We start from the raw sequence: 15,203 nt of genomic DNA on the forward strand, positions 1-15,203 counted from the left end.
TCTTGTTTCCTGGAATTAACCCAATCAGTGGTGTTGATATCTTATGCTTTCTGAACCACAATCCCGGGAAGCTTAGCTTAATGATGCAGAGTTTGTCCACCCAGCACTGCAGATAGTCTTATTCTGACACTGAGTGCAGTGAAATAAAATGTGATTTACTGTATAGTGCTACACAATGGATAATGGGAAGTTTGCACTGGAAAAACCTGAACTTCGTGACCCAGCGTTCAGGTGGGTTTTTAAGGTGTCACAGGGAATAGGTATGTGGAAGTGTTGGTGGGGTAAGTTTTAATTGGAAGATCTTGAGTTTGACAATTTATGGTTATTAGCACCAGATCACTCTGGACAACTGACCTTTTGCTTCTGAAAGGTATCTGGCGTTCAAATCCTAGTTTTGTCCCAGACCTTTGGTTTCATGTGTATGCATGCATGAATGTGAGACTGGTTCCAGGTGTGGCTGGAGTGAAAGTTCTCTCCTCTGTAGATACTTTGGCTTCATGACTTGCAGTTTTGGTCTATTTCCTGTGAAACACAACCCAGTATCTTGTTAAATGGGATAGGACCATTTCAGCTGGTTCTGTCATTGCACCAGCAGCCACCAAGTAAGAGCTCATCAGCTGTAATTTTCTCCCTGAGGCCCTCCCTATCTACTCAAAGACATTGGTCCTCTGATATCATGAGTTAGCATTTATATCTCTGTAAGAATACTTTAGGGTCATATCTAGTATATGTAAAGAGCTTCCATATATCAATAAGAAAAAAACAGACAACTCAATAGAAGAATGGGAAAAAGACAGGGAAAACACTAAAAGCACAGTGAAATACCACTACATTCCCATGAGAATGGATAAAATGAAAAAGATAGGATGGAGAAAGCACTGTGACTGATCAAACATGTCAAAAATGGTTTGCAAAGTTTCTTGGTACTATTGACATTTTGGCCAAATAATTCTTTGCTGTGGGGCTGTCTTATGCATTGGAAGATGTTGAGCCCTTCTAGTGGCCACCCACTAGAAGCCAATAGCAGGAGATAGGCAACATACTCAAAGTATCCAAACCAATAAAGTTATTGGTGAAAATGAAAAAAGAGAAAAAGAAAAAAGGACACGTAATTTTAAGTTGTTTAATATATCAATATGATTATAATTAATAATTACATTTATTTAATTACTTAAATATTTAGTTGAATATTTTAAGAATTCTAGTATTTTAGTATAAGAGATTATTTTTGTTTCAATACTATTAAATACCAGCAGCATAATGATAGAATTGCTGTTATACACATACACTGTAAATAGGTACCAAGACTATGGGAAGCTTCTTTTTCAGCATTTGTCAAAACTGAATATATATCACCTATGACCAGCCATTCTACTCTAAATATACCCAACAGAAATGCATACCTATATTCACACACACACACACACACACACAAACAAAACAAAAGCACAAAAACAGACTGTTCTTATCAGCCTGATTTTGAATAACCCCAAACTATGAGAATATTCATATACACAGAATAGATAAATGGTGATTTATTCACCCAGTGGATTACTATATGCAATAAGAATAAACATACTGTGACGTGCCACAAGAACATAGATAAATCTCACATATATAATGTTGTGTGGAAGAAGCTAGCACAAAAGTGTACCTTAGGATTCACTTATATAAAGTTTAAAACCCAGCAAACTAGTTACTGCATTTGAAGTTAGGATAGTGTGTAGGAGATAACTTCTGTGGTTTTGATGCTACTCTTTCTTGTTCACTTTGAGAAAAAAATGCCATACAATTTATGATTCATGTTCTTTTTGTTATATATGTTATCCTGCAATAAGAAAAATGAGTGAAACAGAATAGAACCAAACCAAAAAACCTTTGGGGGAGATGGGACTTGAGAAACCGTTTTCCTGTCCACAGGATCCTTGTCTCCCCTTCCCCCCGTGGTCACAGCTGGCCACCTGTTGTTGATCCCACACCTAAGAGACCTGGAGAAAATCTTTTCTCATCACCTCCTTTTTTCTCCTGTTGGCCTCTCCAAGCATTCTCCCTGCCTAATCCCATTTGCTAAGGATAGAAACCAGAGCAAAGTTAGTATCCTTTTCTTACATCCCAAGCCTAATCATTACCTAACACAATCATATAGCAGGAGAAATCATGCTTTGCTTCCAGCTGGTATGAGTTAGACCATATCTCTTCGAGATGTCGGGGCCAGGTTACATACTTACTACATTCATTATAATGTTTACTCCAATTTTCCCTCTTTCTTCTTTTAAAAAAGTTTTTATACTTCCAGCCTTTTGTTCCTCACATAGTACTTGACATTGTTTTGTTTGTCCTCTTTAAATTTTTTTTTCCAGTCTTGCAGGGACTGTGATACTTTCTGGAAAATGGTCCCTGTTACCTCCCTTTCATGCTTCTGTGGCTTCCTTACCCATCACATTTCTCACGGTGGCACTAAGTTCCTCCACCAGCCTTGCAATACATGTCCACAGCCACGAGTCACAATCTGAGTGTGGTCCCTGCTACAAATGAAAAAGCCAATGCCAAGTAGATTTAGTGAATAAAATACAGTTTTGTTTTCCTTAAATGACGCCTAAGTTAAAAAGGAAACAATAAATTTTATCAAGATACTTATCTTTAAAACTGTTATTGCACTCTGTTTACTTCTCACACTTCTTTATGCTTAAAATCTTCAGCCTCTGTTTAAGTACATTCCCAAGTTCAAGCTGATTCATTAGGGCTGTTCCAGTTACTGCTAAAATGTAGGCCATAATTTTAAAAATTTACATTCTTCTAAATGTTACCATATATAAATATCAAATGATATATTTTGATTATATATGCCTTTTATATAATAAAAAGCATTAAAATAAGGGCTCTAATTTAGAAAGTACACAATTTTGGACTTGCAGTTTTTATCATTAGTGCTCTGGCTCCTCCTAATGGACAATTTGCATTATTGCAGAAGCACTTCAGCGATTATTGCAGGACCACTAAAACATTTTATTGTATTACAGTCATATCATTTCCCAAGGAATTTGCAGCGGCTTAATGAATATATACTCTACAATAAAGTAAAGAAAAAAATAGAAATTTAGTACTACAATGTACTCAACAACACCTCTCATTAAAGGTAATAATGGGTCCCACAAGAGTTTTCCAAAGGTTATCCATGTTAGTTGAATTCCACTTCAAGGCATGAAGACAATTCCAGGAAGTCAAGACCATGGGTTTCTTTACCTAGCTTTCCAATGAGCTATACTGACCTGGAGAATAATGCTTAAAAAAAAGAAAAGAAAAGAAAAGAAAAAAGGAAAAAAAAAAGAACAGAGTGTCACTCTTGAGCGCCACACCACAGAATTTTTGATAACATTGAGCAGCAGATATTTGAAGCTTGTGTTCAGTTTTAACAGCTTGAAGTGTGGGAAATTTGTGTAGCTGATAAGAACAATCATATGTTTTAAAAGTACCAAGCAGATGGTCGGCTGCCTTTATTTTTATGAAAAATAAAAAGCCTAATAAAAATGCTAGACTGAATGAATAGTACCCAGGTTGTTCCATCCAGAATCATTCTTGATGTTCAGTTTATGCGCAATTACTTAATATTTCTAATGGCTTTTCTAAAATAGGCTGTGGTAAGTTATTTTGGGGATTAGTTATGGGGGAGATAGAGAAGTGACAAAGAAACCAGTATTTAAAGGAGCAGGACTGTATTAGCCACTTTCATTTCGCTGTCTCATTTATTCTTCACCACAATCTGGTCAACCTGCTCCATGAGGCTGGGAGGACCTAGGACCTTGCTGAAGATTCCTTCATGTTTTCTAGATTTTTAGTTTTATGTGACACATTTATGTCTATGACCTATTTGAGTTAGTTTTGTATAGGATAAGAGGTATAGATTCAAAGTTCTTAAAAATATGAATAGCTAATTGTTCAAGCACCATTCACACACAAAAATCTCCCTACCAAAAAAATACAACAAACTATCCTTTCTCCATTGAATTCCTTCTTCCCACATTTGTTGAAAATTAATTTACCAAATACATGTGGGTCTATTTCTTGACTCAATTCTGCTCCATTCATCTAGGTCTATCCTTTTTCTTCCCCATTATGTCTTGATTACCGTAGATTTATAGTTAAGTCTTGAAATTAGGTACTGTGGGTCTTCTGTATTGTTTTTCTTCAAAATTTCTTTGTTTAATCTAGTTCATTTGCTTTTACATGTAGTTTAAAGTCAGCTTTCTGGTTTCTATAAAAAAGTCCTACAGAATTTTGGTTGGATTGGGGCTGAATATATAGATAAGTCTGCGGAGAGTGGACATCTTTACAATACTGAGTCCTCTAATCCATAAAACATCATATATTTCTATTTATTCAGCACTTTAAAAAACTTCATTAGCATTTTGTAGTCTTTGGCATAGAGATCTTATGTACATTTTGTTACATTTATACCTAAGAATTCCTTTTTTTTTGCTATTTAAATAGTATAAAAATTCATTCTCCATGTTACTAATAAATAAAAAGATGATTTATTTCTATTTATTTTGTTTCTTGTGACCTAGCTAAACTCACTTATTAGTTCTAATAGTTTTATTATAAATTCTTTGTGAATTTCTATGAAGACAATCATGCCATCTGTGAATAGAGATTATATTTTATTTATTTCCTTTTCTTGCCTCATTGCAGGCTAAGACTTCTAGTATGGTGCTATTTAAAGTACCAATATTGTATCATTAATTTTAGAGGAAAAGCAATCAGTCTTTCATCAAGTATGAGGTTAGCTGTTGGATTTTTATACGTGATCTTTAGCAGGTTGAGAAAGTACTGTATTTATTTTTTTCTGAATGAGATTTGGCAGTTTGTATTTTTAAAGATCTTTGTACATTTTATCTAGTTTGTTAAATGTATAGGCATAGAATAGTTTATGGCTTTACTTTCTTTTAATGTCTTTTAAGTGTCTGTAATGATGTCCCTTCTTACACTCCAGATATGGGTAACTAGTGTCTTCTATTTCTTGATGAATTTGGCTAGCGGTTTATCAACTTTGTTGATCTCTTCAAAGATATCTTTTTCCCCCATTTCAATAGTTTTTTGTGTGTGTGGTAAAATGTACATAAGATTCACCATTTTAACCGCTTTTAGGTATACATTCATTGTTGTGGAGCACATTCATTTTCAGAACTTTCTCATCTTTCCCAATTGAAACTCTCTACCCGTTAAATAGTAACACCCCACCCTTCTCCATCCAGCCCCTTGACACCACCATATTACCTTCTGTCTCTGTTAAGAAACATGTTACTATATATTTAAGGGTCAGTAAATTTTTTTCAAAGATTGTGAAAGAAGACAAGAAGTCTGAGGACTTGGGGCTCTCCTAGCTCTACTCCTTGTTAATTCTGACAACTGGGACAAGTTCCTCATCTCCCTGAGACTTGATTAAATACATAACATACTACCGTTTACAAGCCATTAAAGGAACTATCTTTGAAACTTGGGTAGAGTTGTGAGAGAATCTCTTAATTTGGGGAAAATGTTCTAGAGATGATAGGATTTCTGAATGTGTTTGGATGACAAAGGGAGATTTAATAGTCACAGTCAACTTGAGAGTATTTTTTTAGGAAGAGTTAGAATATATGCACAAGTCAGTGATTCTATTTTAAGAATGCAAATGAAGAACTATGAGGTTTCAACTAATGCAGAAGGCTGGAGAGGAGAAGTATCAATTCAATGGGGTTTGAAGACCAATTGGATATAAAGAACAGGAAAGGGAGAGGTCTAGGATCACTTTCAAGTTTCAGAATTGGGAAACTAGTACATGGCAGTGCCTTTCACTGAGATATGAAGAGCAGAGGACTGGTTGGAGGGGGCCGGTTCATATGTAGAAGGTAATATGTTTCAATTAATGTTGGTTTTTGAAGTGTGTGTGGCAGAAGAAGGTTGAGGTGCCAGGAGGTGGCTTGATCTATGTATTTGGAGCTCATGGGTGATCTGGGCTAGAGATTTGGAAGACATTGGCATAAAGGTGGAGCCACAGGCGTGGGTGAGTATATGCACTGAAAAGTACGCTGAGAACAGAACCCTGAGGTGTTATGAGGATGTTTTCTGTTCTCAAGGACAACCCCAAGTAAAAGTGGGGTAACTGTCATGCTACATAGTAAGATGACATAGTTAACTCAGTCCTTCTAAAATGGAAAAACTTGGATTCATTTTTCTCATCTGCCTTCTTTGATATTTTGAGTGTCCAGAGCCACAATGCCTTCCCAGCTCTAAGATGGCTACTGCAGTTCTAAGCATGCCATGAAGACGATTAATTCCAGAGGACCAGGGTACCAGTTTGTGTCTCTTTTTAGGAATAAAACCCTTTCCCAGAAACCACCTCATTGAGTTGAACTCCTTTTTGTTGGCAAAACTGTGGTCATGTGCCACTGGGGGCTCCGCCCACCTCAGCCCCACTGCCTCTGTCCAGCTGTGGCTGAAGGAAGACTCAGAGCAGCAGCCTAGTCCTCTCTCCTCGGGTAGTGGTTTAGGTTCAGCGTGATCCAAGGGTCAGAGGATCTAGTTTCTGATTAAGTTTCATCATATGAGAAATGACTGCTGAGCAGTGGAGAACAGAAACACAATCACAAGCCAGCCTGCGGTGTAGAGAGATGCACGAAGGAAATCGGCAGTTACACATCCTCGTCAGTGGCAACGATGGATGATGGATGAATTGGTACATACAGAGTAAGACTTAACTGTGTAAAGTTTCCTACAAATGAAAACAATATATTTAAAAAAAAGGTCAAATAGATTTCAAGATAATCTTCGGAAAAAACAAGCAAAAAACGAAGACAGTGGTCACATGCTCATCCAGACAAATCAGCAGCAAATGGATGGAATTATCATAGTGGGTGTACCAACTGCCTTGGCTGCAGAGAGGCCAATCTCCCTTGAAGTATGTGGCCATTAAAATCTCAATAAAGTGAAAGAAATGAGGAAATAACTTGGATGGGAGCCAAGAGGACTGCCCTCCGTTGGGAAGCATGACACCTAAAAGACAAGCAGAAGAAGAGATGCTTAGAAATAGTCTGAGGACAGTCATTAGGGGCCACAGAAGCCAAGGAAGAAGGAATTTGGGAAAGAGAATGTGATTATTATTATTATTAATTTTATTTCTAAATTTTTTTCAATTACAGTTGACATTCAATATTATTTTGTATTAGTTTCAACTGTACAGCATAGTGGTTAGATAATCATATACTTTACAAAGTGTTTCCCCTGCTATTTCCAATATCCAACAGACGCCATACATAGCTGTCACAATACTATTGACTGTATTTCCTATGCTGAACTTTACTCCCATGACTATTGTTTAACTGCTAATCTGTACTCGCAGTCCCTTTACCTTTTGCACCCAGTCCCCCAAATCCCCTCCCTTCTGGCAACAGAGGACATCCTCATCATCTTCATAATTATTATTTTGACTGAGAGACAGAAGGAGGCTGAGGAAGGAGAGGAAGCCTGGGTGGAAGCTGGAAGGGACCCGTAGCCGACGGCCCTGGAAAAGCAAGCTGCTGAGGAGAGCTGGGAAGTGGTACACACACAAGAGGCTGAGCAAGGCAGAGAGGATGAGGGTAAATTCAAAGGACAGAGGGAGGACAACATAATTGTTAAGAAAAATTAACTGGTAAAATTAGAATAAGGTCTGTAGTTTAGTTATTAGTGTTGTACTAATGTGAATTTCCTGGTTTTGATAATTGTACTGTAACCAAGCAGACAGGGACCTATTCACATGGTACCTTGGTGCATGACCCAAAAATTAATGTTGGAAGGGGCAGCTCTTTATTTACAATATCCCAACCTTGGGGGGCCTCAGAGCACCTATGCTTGGAGCCTTCCTTTCCCACAAGACCCAGCACTTCCCTCATTCCCCAAAAGATTATAAACCAAAAGCAAACCCAGTAGTTCCCCTTATTCTTACTTTAAGCTGGATGTGCCAACAGTTCTACAGTCCCTTTGGAAGGTACCAAAGTCACCGTCCTCATGCAGCAGCTGTCTTCTTCAGGCTCTGGGGTACTCTATCATCACCTTCCATGTTATAGTCCAGGCGTACATGTGCTGCGGTGCACTGGATCATGGTGAAGTCACGAAAGTCAGGAAAGACATAAGTCCCAAGAGTCCAGATAGAGCCTGGGTTTGCAAGGCAGCAGGTCAGCATTTTGCAAGGGAGAGTCTTCAGAGTCAGCTAAAGCAGGCCCATCTGGAGCAGCAACATGTCCCCTTCCTTATTACACCAAGCCTCATGGCTGGATCCTGACTGCAAACTACAGAGTTGCTTGCTTGCTTGCTTCTCCGCTCATGTCCACTACACCATTCCTCCCTCATGGCTCTTCTGCTCCCTTCCAAGCTGCATGGTCAAATCCCTCCTGGCTGTCCACCTTAGTTTTAATCCTGACCTGGAACTTCCTACATGACCTCATTTATGTGAACTCCTCCCACAATGAGCCACATTTGCGAATCCTCTGTATAGTTTATATTATTCGACTGCCATCGCCAGTCAGGGCCAGAGTGACTGGGTAATCCAGGGGGAAGTCGCCTCCCCTGGCTTTGTCAGGAGTCAGGATACACCCTTAAAGTCATGCCCACCTTGCTCCAGGTGGTAGCACAGCTATTAATACAGCTATTAAACTAGCTACCAAGTTGCTATAGATATGCAAAGTATCTTAATCTGTATCATTGCTTCACCCAGTCCCCAACCAAAGTGTGTGAGTTGTTTCCTATTTTCCCAGGGGGCACCTCTCACCCTATACCCTGTTTCAGTACTAGTTATTTAAAATGCTATCACTAGGGAAAGGGTACATGGTAACTCCACTATTTTTGTAATTTCCTGTCAGTCCAAAATTATTTTTAAATTTTACAACAGTAATAGTTAATTACTATTAACTGGTTGTGTGCCAGAATTGTTACAAGAAGTTTATGGATACTCATTTAATCCCTACAACAACCCTATGAAGTATCTAGCATCTAATATTACACCCATTTCTCAAATAAGGAAACTGAGGCACACAATTAAATAACCTACCAAATGATTACATAGATGGGAAATGGTTGGGTCAAGATTCCAACTTGCACAATATAGCTTTGGAGGCCATGTTCCTGACCACTATTTTGTATTACTGCTCACGAAAACAGACTTACTTTAAGGGTCAGCTAGACACTGAGAGTTATTCCAGGGGCCTGTAGGCCTGGCAGTGCTCAGTGCTGTAGAGACAAGCATGCTAATGCTCATCCATTCACTGGGTTTCAGAGCGAGTGAGTAGTCAGTGACATTGGCAAGCAGAGTATTGGTGGAGCTGCAGTTGGAAGCCAGGTGGCAGTAGACAGAAATGAAACCTGAGGTGTGAGAGTGGAGTGAGCAAGTGTAAATGGATCTTTCAAAAAGACTAGGTTCAGAGGAGAGTGCAGGCTCCAGCTGGGGTCAGAAGAAAGCTTTCCCAACATGTGGAAATTTGAGCTAATTTAGGTGCAGGGAACGGGCTAGCTGGAGCTAAGGGGCAAACTTGAACACGCAGGAAAGTGAGGGGAGAGATTGGATGGACCATGGCTGGGGTGACTGGATGGGGCAGGGACCTCCATCCAGTGCACTCTTGGGGCAGACATTCCCCTGGGTGCCTGATGTTCTGTGGTCAGAGACCGGTCACCTGAGAGTGAGGAGCGGCAGCAGGACCTTGAGGACATGGCCTGTGTGATGAATGTCTGATAGTTCTGTCCCAGCCTGGCAGAAGGCAGACAGAGCCAAATGGAAGTCGGCCCAGTGGTCTTTGGCTTCATTTTCCTTCTAAACCATTTTCCTACCTTATTTTCATGATTCCCCTTTACTCAGTGCCCTCCTGCTCCAAGCTCTCTTGTGTTCAATTCACGGCAAGGTCTAACATCCAGTTATTTGCACTTGTGAATGACCAATTATAATTTGATGGGATTCCAACTAACAAGCTACTTATACAGAAACCCTTTTGTTACCGAACAAATGGACCTGTGGAGAGGGGTGGTTTGCCCAGATGCTATTACCAAAACAACGATCTCTCACCCCTTCCCCGGGGTCCCTTGGTTGTAGGTCCTTTGCCCACTGCCCTTGGAACTATGGCTCTGAATGGCAGAGTTTGGTGAAAAGGAAAGGAACTATTTATTTAAAAGTTGTACAGGTTTGATTAATGGCTAAATGTCGCCCTTAAACCTCAAAATCCCTTTAAAACAACCACCAGCACACACACCGTCCTGCCTTCCCCCGCTTTGCCCAGTTTGGCCAGTCAGGCCTGTCAGGGGTACTGCTACCGAACAAAAGGACCCGTTGGGGGGGATGCCCAGATGCTATTACTGAAACAAGGACACCCTCCTTCCCCGGGGTCCCTCGGTTGTGGGTTCTTTGCCCGCCGTCCTTGGAATTATGGCTCTGAATGAGAGTTTGGTGAAAAGGAAAAGGAATTATTTATTCAAAAGTTATACAGGTTTGATTAATGGCTAAATGTCACCCTTAAACCTCAAAATCCCTTGAAAACAATCACCAGCACACACACCGTCCTGCCTTCCCCCCTTTGCCCAGTCAGGGTACCGTCCTTTAGAAGAAAAAGGACAGAGGTCCGGGGCTCAGCTAAGCAGGCCTCTCGCGGGTCTCAGCACCATCCACTGCGTCGCCGCGATCTCCAGCTCTTATCATAACCATGTGGCACCTTCGCACGGCCCACTAGCAAGAGTCCTTTCTCCGCTCTTTCTTCCCACACGGTTTTCACACTGTTCCCCAGAGTCTGTGTCCCTTTGTCTCTCCTGCAGGTCCCTCTAAGTCTTTGAAACCTTCCTGATTAGCTTTGGTGATATGCAAAATAACCCTCTTTGCATATGAGGAATGAAGCTATCCTGTTATTGACACACAAAATGACTCTCAACGCTCTGCTCAAGGCTCCCATCCCCCATGGCAGCCTGCCCTGGGGTGAGGAGAATATATTTTTCTTGGACACCCCAATCTCTGGAACCCGTTACAAATACCCTTTGGGGGGACCCTGGCTGTGCTCCGTTACAGTACTGTCCTTCGGAAGAAAAAAGCCAGAAGTCCGGGGCTCTGCTAGGCTGGCCTCCTGTGGTTCTCAGCGCCATCCGCTGCATCGCCGCGATCTGCAGCTCTTAATCCAAAACCATGTGGCACCTTTCTCAAGGCCCGCTAGCAAGAGTCCTTTCTCCCCTCTTTCTTCCTGCGTGGTCTTCACATTGTTTCCCAGAGTCTGTGTCCCTTTTTCTCTCCCACAGGGCCAGTCTCTCCCCTTGGACACCCCAGTTTCTGGACACTGTTACAAATATCCTTTGGGGGGCCCTGGCTGTGCCCTATTACATTTTGCTTTGAATTATGGAATGAAAAGCTGTTTTCTGAGGTTTAACAAGATTGTTAGAGATCATTTTTGGATTGAGGGGCCCCTGAGGTAACTGTGGGCTTAACTAGCTGATCCTAAAGGTAAAGCTGATGACCCCTAAGGACTGACAGGTCTAAGACACATCGAGGCCACAGTCTTCCTCGGAGCTTTAGCACTAGAGTCTGCCTGATGAGGTAGCATTCTTTGTCTTTTCAAAGAATCTACATTCTTTGATATAATGAAATGCATCCCATTTTAATCATAAGAATTTGTTGAACCGTATTTGGAGTGGCATCAGAAATGTCTGCACTTTTTTTAAAAGAAAGAGATCTAGTAAAATCAGGGGATTTATTGTTAATCTTGCCCATGAAAAGTTAAACACCCAATCACTGCAATCAGTCAATAATGCTGATTAAGTTCTCTCCCTGCAGTGGGAGCTCCTGCTGTCTCAGCCAGGGGATTGTGCTGGGGACACTGGCTGCCTCCCCGGGTATGCGGGGTGAGCTGTTTTTGCCAAGGCAGGTGCATTTGGGCTGGTTTATTCTCCTCAGTTTGTCAGACAGGGTTATGATTTAAGCCTATGGAACAGAGATAACTGGTTGATAAATGGATCAAACTCATCAGTTCACTCTTTCTAAAAATACAAAGGCTTACTCTCAGAACCGTTCTCAATAATAATTTTAGAATAAGATGTTTTAGGTTTTGTTTGTGCATGCAGACAGTTCAACTACATTTCTAGTAGCTGTCTCTCTTTATCATGAGAACTGGCTTAATCAAACATTTACAGGTTGCGGCCAAGTATTTAGGGAGCTGTAACTGATTGGGACAGCTAGCAACTCATGCTTTATTATGTACATTCTACTCTTATCAAAGAGTCCCTTTGGTTTTTGAATACACTGATCCTCATGCCTGCCTTGCCTCTAGTAATAGCCTACTCATTCCTGAAGGCCAAGGAAGACTAGTCCCCTGGTTTTCACGGTTCCCCACGTTGGCCTTGGCTCTGCCTCCTTTGCTTCCCAGGACTGTGTATCATCGTTCTTTCAGGACAGAAGCTCTCTCTCATACTCCAGTTACAGGCCTGTTTCCTGAACTTGATGAACTTCTGAAGGGCTGTGACTGCTGTATTAATCTTGGGTGTATCCCCTACAGCACCTAAGCATAGAGTCTTGAATTGAGCAACCATGCAATACATTTCAATTCTGTTGACTACAGTATTGGAACATAAACAACAGGCTTGTATATTATGTCCTACCTCCCTGTATCTGCGGTCTGTGAGCCTAGTTACAACTTCCAGGTAATAAATAATCTATATGACAACTTCTTCCTCTATCCCTGGTAATGCAAGTCACACATAAAAAAAAACCCAACCCAAAACCAAAAACCCAACTAATTGTAGGTAATTTGTTTTACAGCTAAAGACAAACAGGACTAATCTCTTTGCTTTATTGTCATCAACTAATATTCACCCCTCAATTTCAAAATTCAAAACTTTAAATCATTAACTGCCTACCAACTTGAAATAGCACTCTAAGATCCAGAAAGTAAAAAAAGGGATGGATATTTGTACATTCAGAATAACTCACTTCCTCACTGCATCCAGTCATTCAATCCACTATGAATTCTCCATGAAGGTGAACTTCAACTAAGTTTAATATCAAGTTCATAGACTGAAAATAGGATTTTTCAGCCATAACAAAATTTACAGATCTTGGGGTCTTAAGCAATTTTTATTTGTACTTTCTTGGATTTTGTTCTTCTCCAGCTACATGGATAAGTCAACATTCATTAACACCTGTATCTACTCATCTCAGTTTCTGCCAGAATCAAATGAGCCACTTATCTAAGACAATGAGCTATAAAAACAATGCGTATTTACAACTGTTTAATAGAATTCCCTTTAAAACGCAGGAGGAAAGAAATTGAGTTTCAGCTTGTCACATGATGGCCTATTGGGTCATGACGTGGGCAAGACAGGCCACCAGCCATGAGAACCATCCACAAAATGGATATTGAATAACCAACCCCTAAAAAATTATGGAGGATAATACTATAGAAACTAAAAATCCTAGTCCTACTGTCACAAAATCCTACCTATTGGAGGAAAAACCTTCAAGTACACTGGAAAAACAGAGTAGAACTGTAATTAAACTCATGAGGTAAATAAATCAAACTGATGCTTCTTGCCAAGTCCTATCTTTAATCCCCAACTACTCTGCTGAACAAGAATGGCATTTATGTCAATACTACAGCTGACAGGCACAGATGCAGGAGCTAAAATTGAGATGTAAATAGAAGAGACCACAAATTGCTTAATTAGCCGCAAATGCCCATGGCAAACAAACTTTTTCTGTCCCTTTAAACTTATCTTTGAGGATGATTCCTGAGGCCACTCCTGATACCAAGTAACCTAGCAGTCAAGAAAAGACACAGAGGCATCATCAGACAGAGGGATTTAATACAGGGATCCAGCCAGTTGTTAAAATGCTAAACTGACAAAGAGGGAATGCTAAGGTAACTCAGACATAAAGCCACCAAGGAAGCAACTGCTACTCCCCGGGCTAGGGGACAAAAATGGAGAGGCGGCGTTGCTCCAACTTGCAAGCTGAAGAAGGCTCTCCTGCAGGGTGGCCTGAGCTTCTGAGGAGGGGCGTGGCATGGCAGGTGCTCAGATACTGAGTAGGAACAGGACCTGGTGGGGACAGGTGCTGGGATGGCCTGGGTGTGTGGCCCAGCAGGCAGCCCTGACCAGCCCCAATGCCCTGGTATGCCCAGTGGGGTACAGTGAGGCTGTAGTCTGGGGCAGGCACAGGAAGCTGGAAGCTGGAGCTGGCTGCAGGGTGTTACTGCAGGGGGCTGATGGGAACAGAAAAACGGCAAGCAAATTCCTTCTTTTTCTCCTCCCAAATCCCTCGTTCCTCTCATCAGCAGGTCTAATAGGAAGAGCAGGAGGGCCTGGCCAATCCGTTAGAGTCCCAGCCCCAAGAACAGACAGCAGAACCTAGAGGGTAGGCATGGAGGTAATAACAGGTAAACAATTGGCACAATCCATTACTGTTGAATCATAAAAGGTACACACATTAGAAATGATGTGTACTTTGGCAATACACATCCTAAAAAGTCTTGAGGACATTTTACATATACACTGTATTTTGCCATGTATAATGCACACTTTTTTCCCCAAATTTTTGAGGGAAAAATAAGGATGTGCATTATACATGGGTAGTACCTGAAATACCTTGTAACTGTTCTTGTGTTTTATAATTATGTTACATTTCTTGTATCATAGTATATTAAAAAACAAATGCTTAAATTCTTTTATAATACTAGAAACAAGTATCTAAATATAAATAATTGAATTAAAACAATTTTTCCTGGAAGTTTAGGCCCAAAATTTTGAGATGCACATTATACACAGCAAAATATGATATGTATCTGATCATTTTTTTTTAAAGGTTTTATTTCTTTACTTTTTTAGAGGGAGAAAAGGAGAGAAACATCATCTGTGTGAGAGAAACATGGATGGTTGCCTTTCACAAGCCCCCAGTTGGGGTCCTGGCCCCTGATCCAGGCACGTGCCCTGACTGGGAATCAAACTGGTGACCTCTCAGTTTGCAGGCCAATGCACAATCCCGAGCCATACCAGCCAGGGCTATTTGGTCATTTTTAGATGTACAATCCAGTGGCATTAAGGACATGCACATGGTTGTGGAACCACCACCACCATCCAGCTCCACAACTCTTTTTTTTTAAGGAACTAAAAAAAAAAATCCTCACCCAAGAATATCTTTATTGACTTGAGAGGAAGAAACCTGGATTGGTTGT

The sequence above is a fragment of the Pteronotus mesoamericanus genome, unplaced genomic scaffold (genome assembly GCF_021234165.1).
Source record: "Pteronotus mesoamericanus isolate MK-2021 breed Mesoamerican mustached bat unplaced genomic scaffold, CSHL_Meso_final scaffold_118, whole genome shotgun sequence".
NCBI lineage: Eukaryota > Metazoa > Chordata > Mammalia > Chiroptera > Mormoopidae > Pteronotus > Pteronotus mesoamericanus.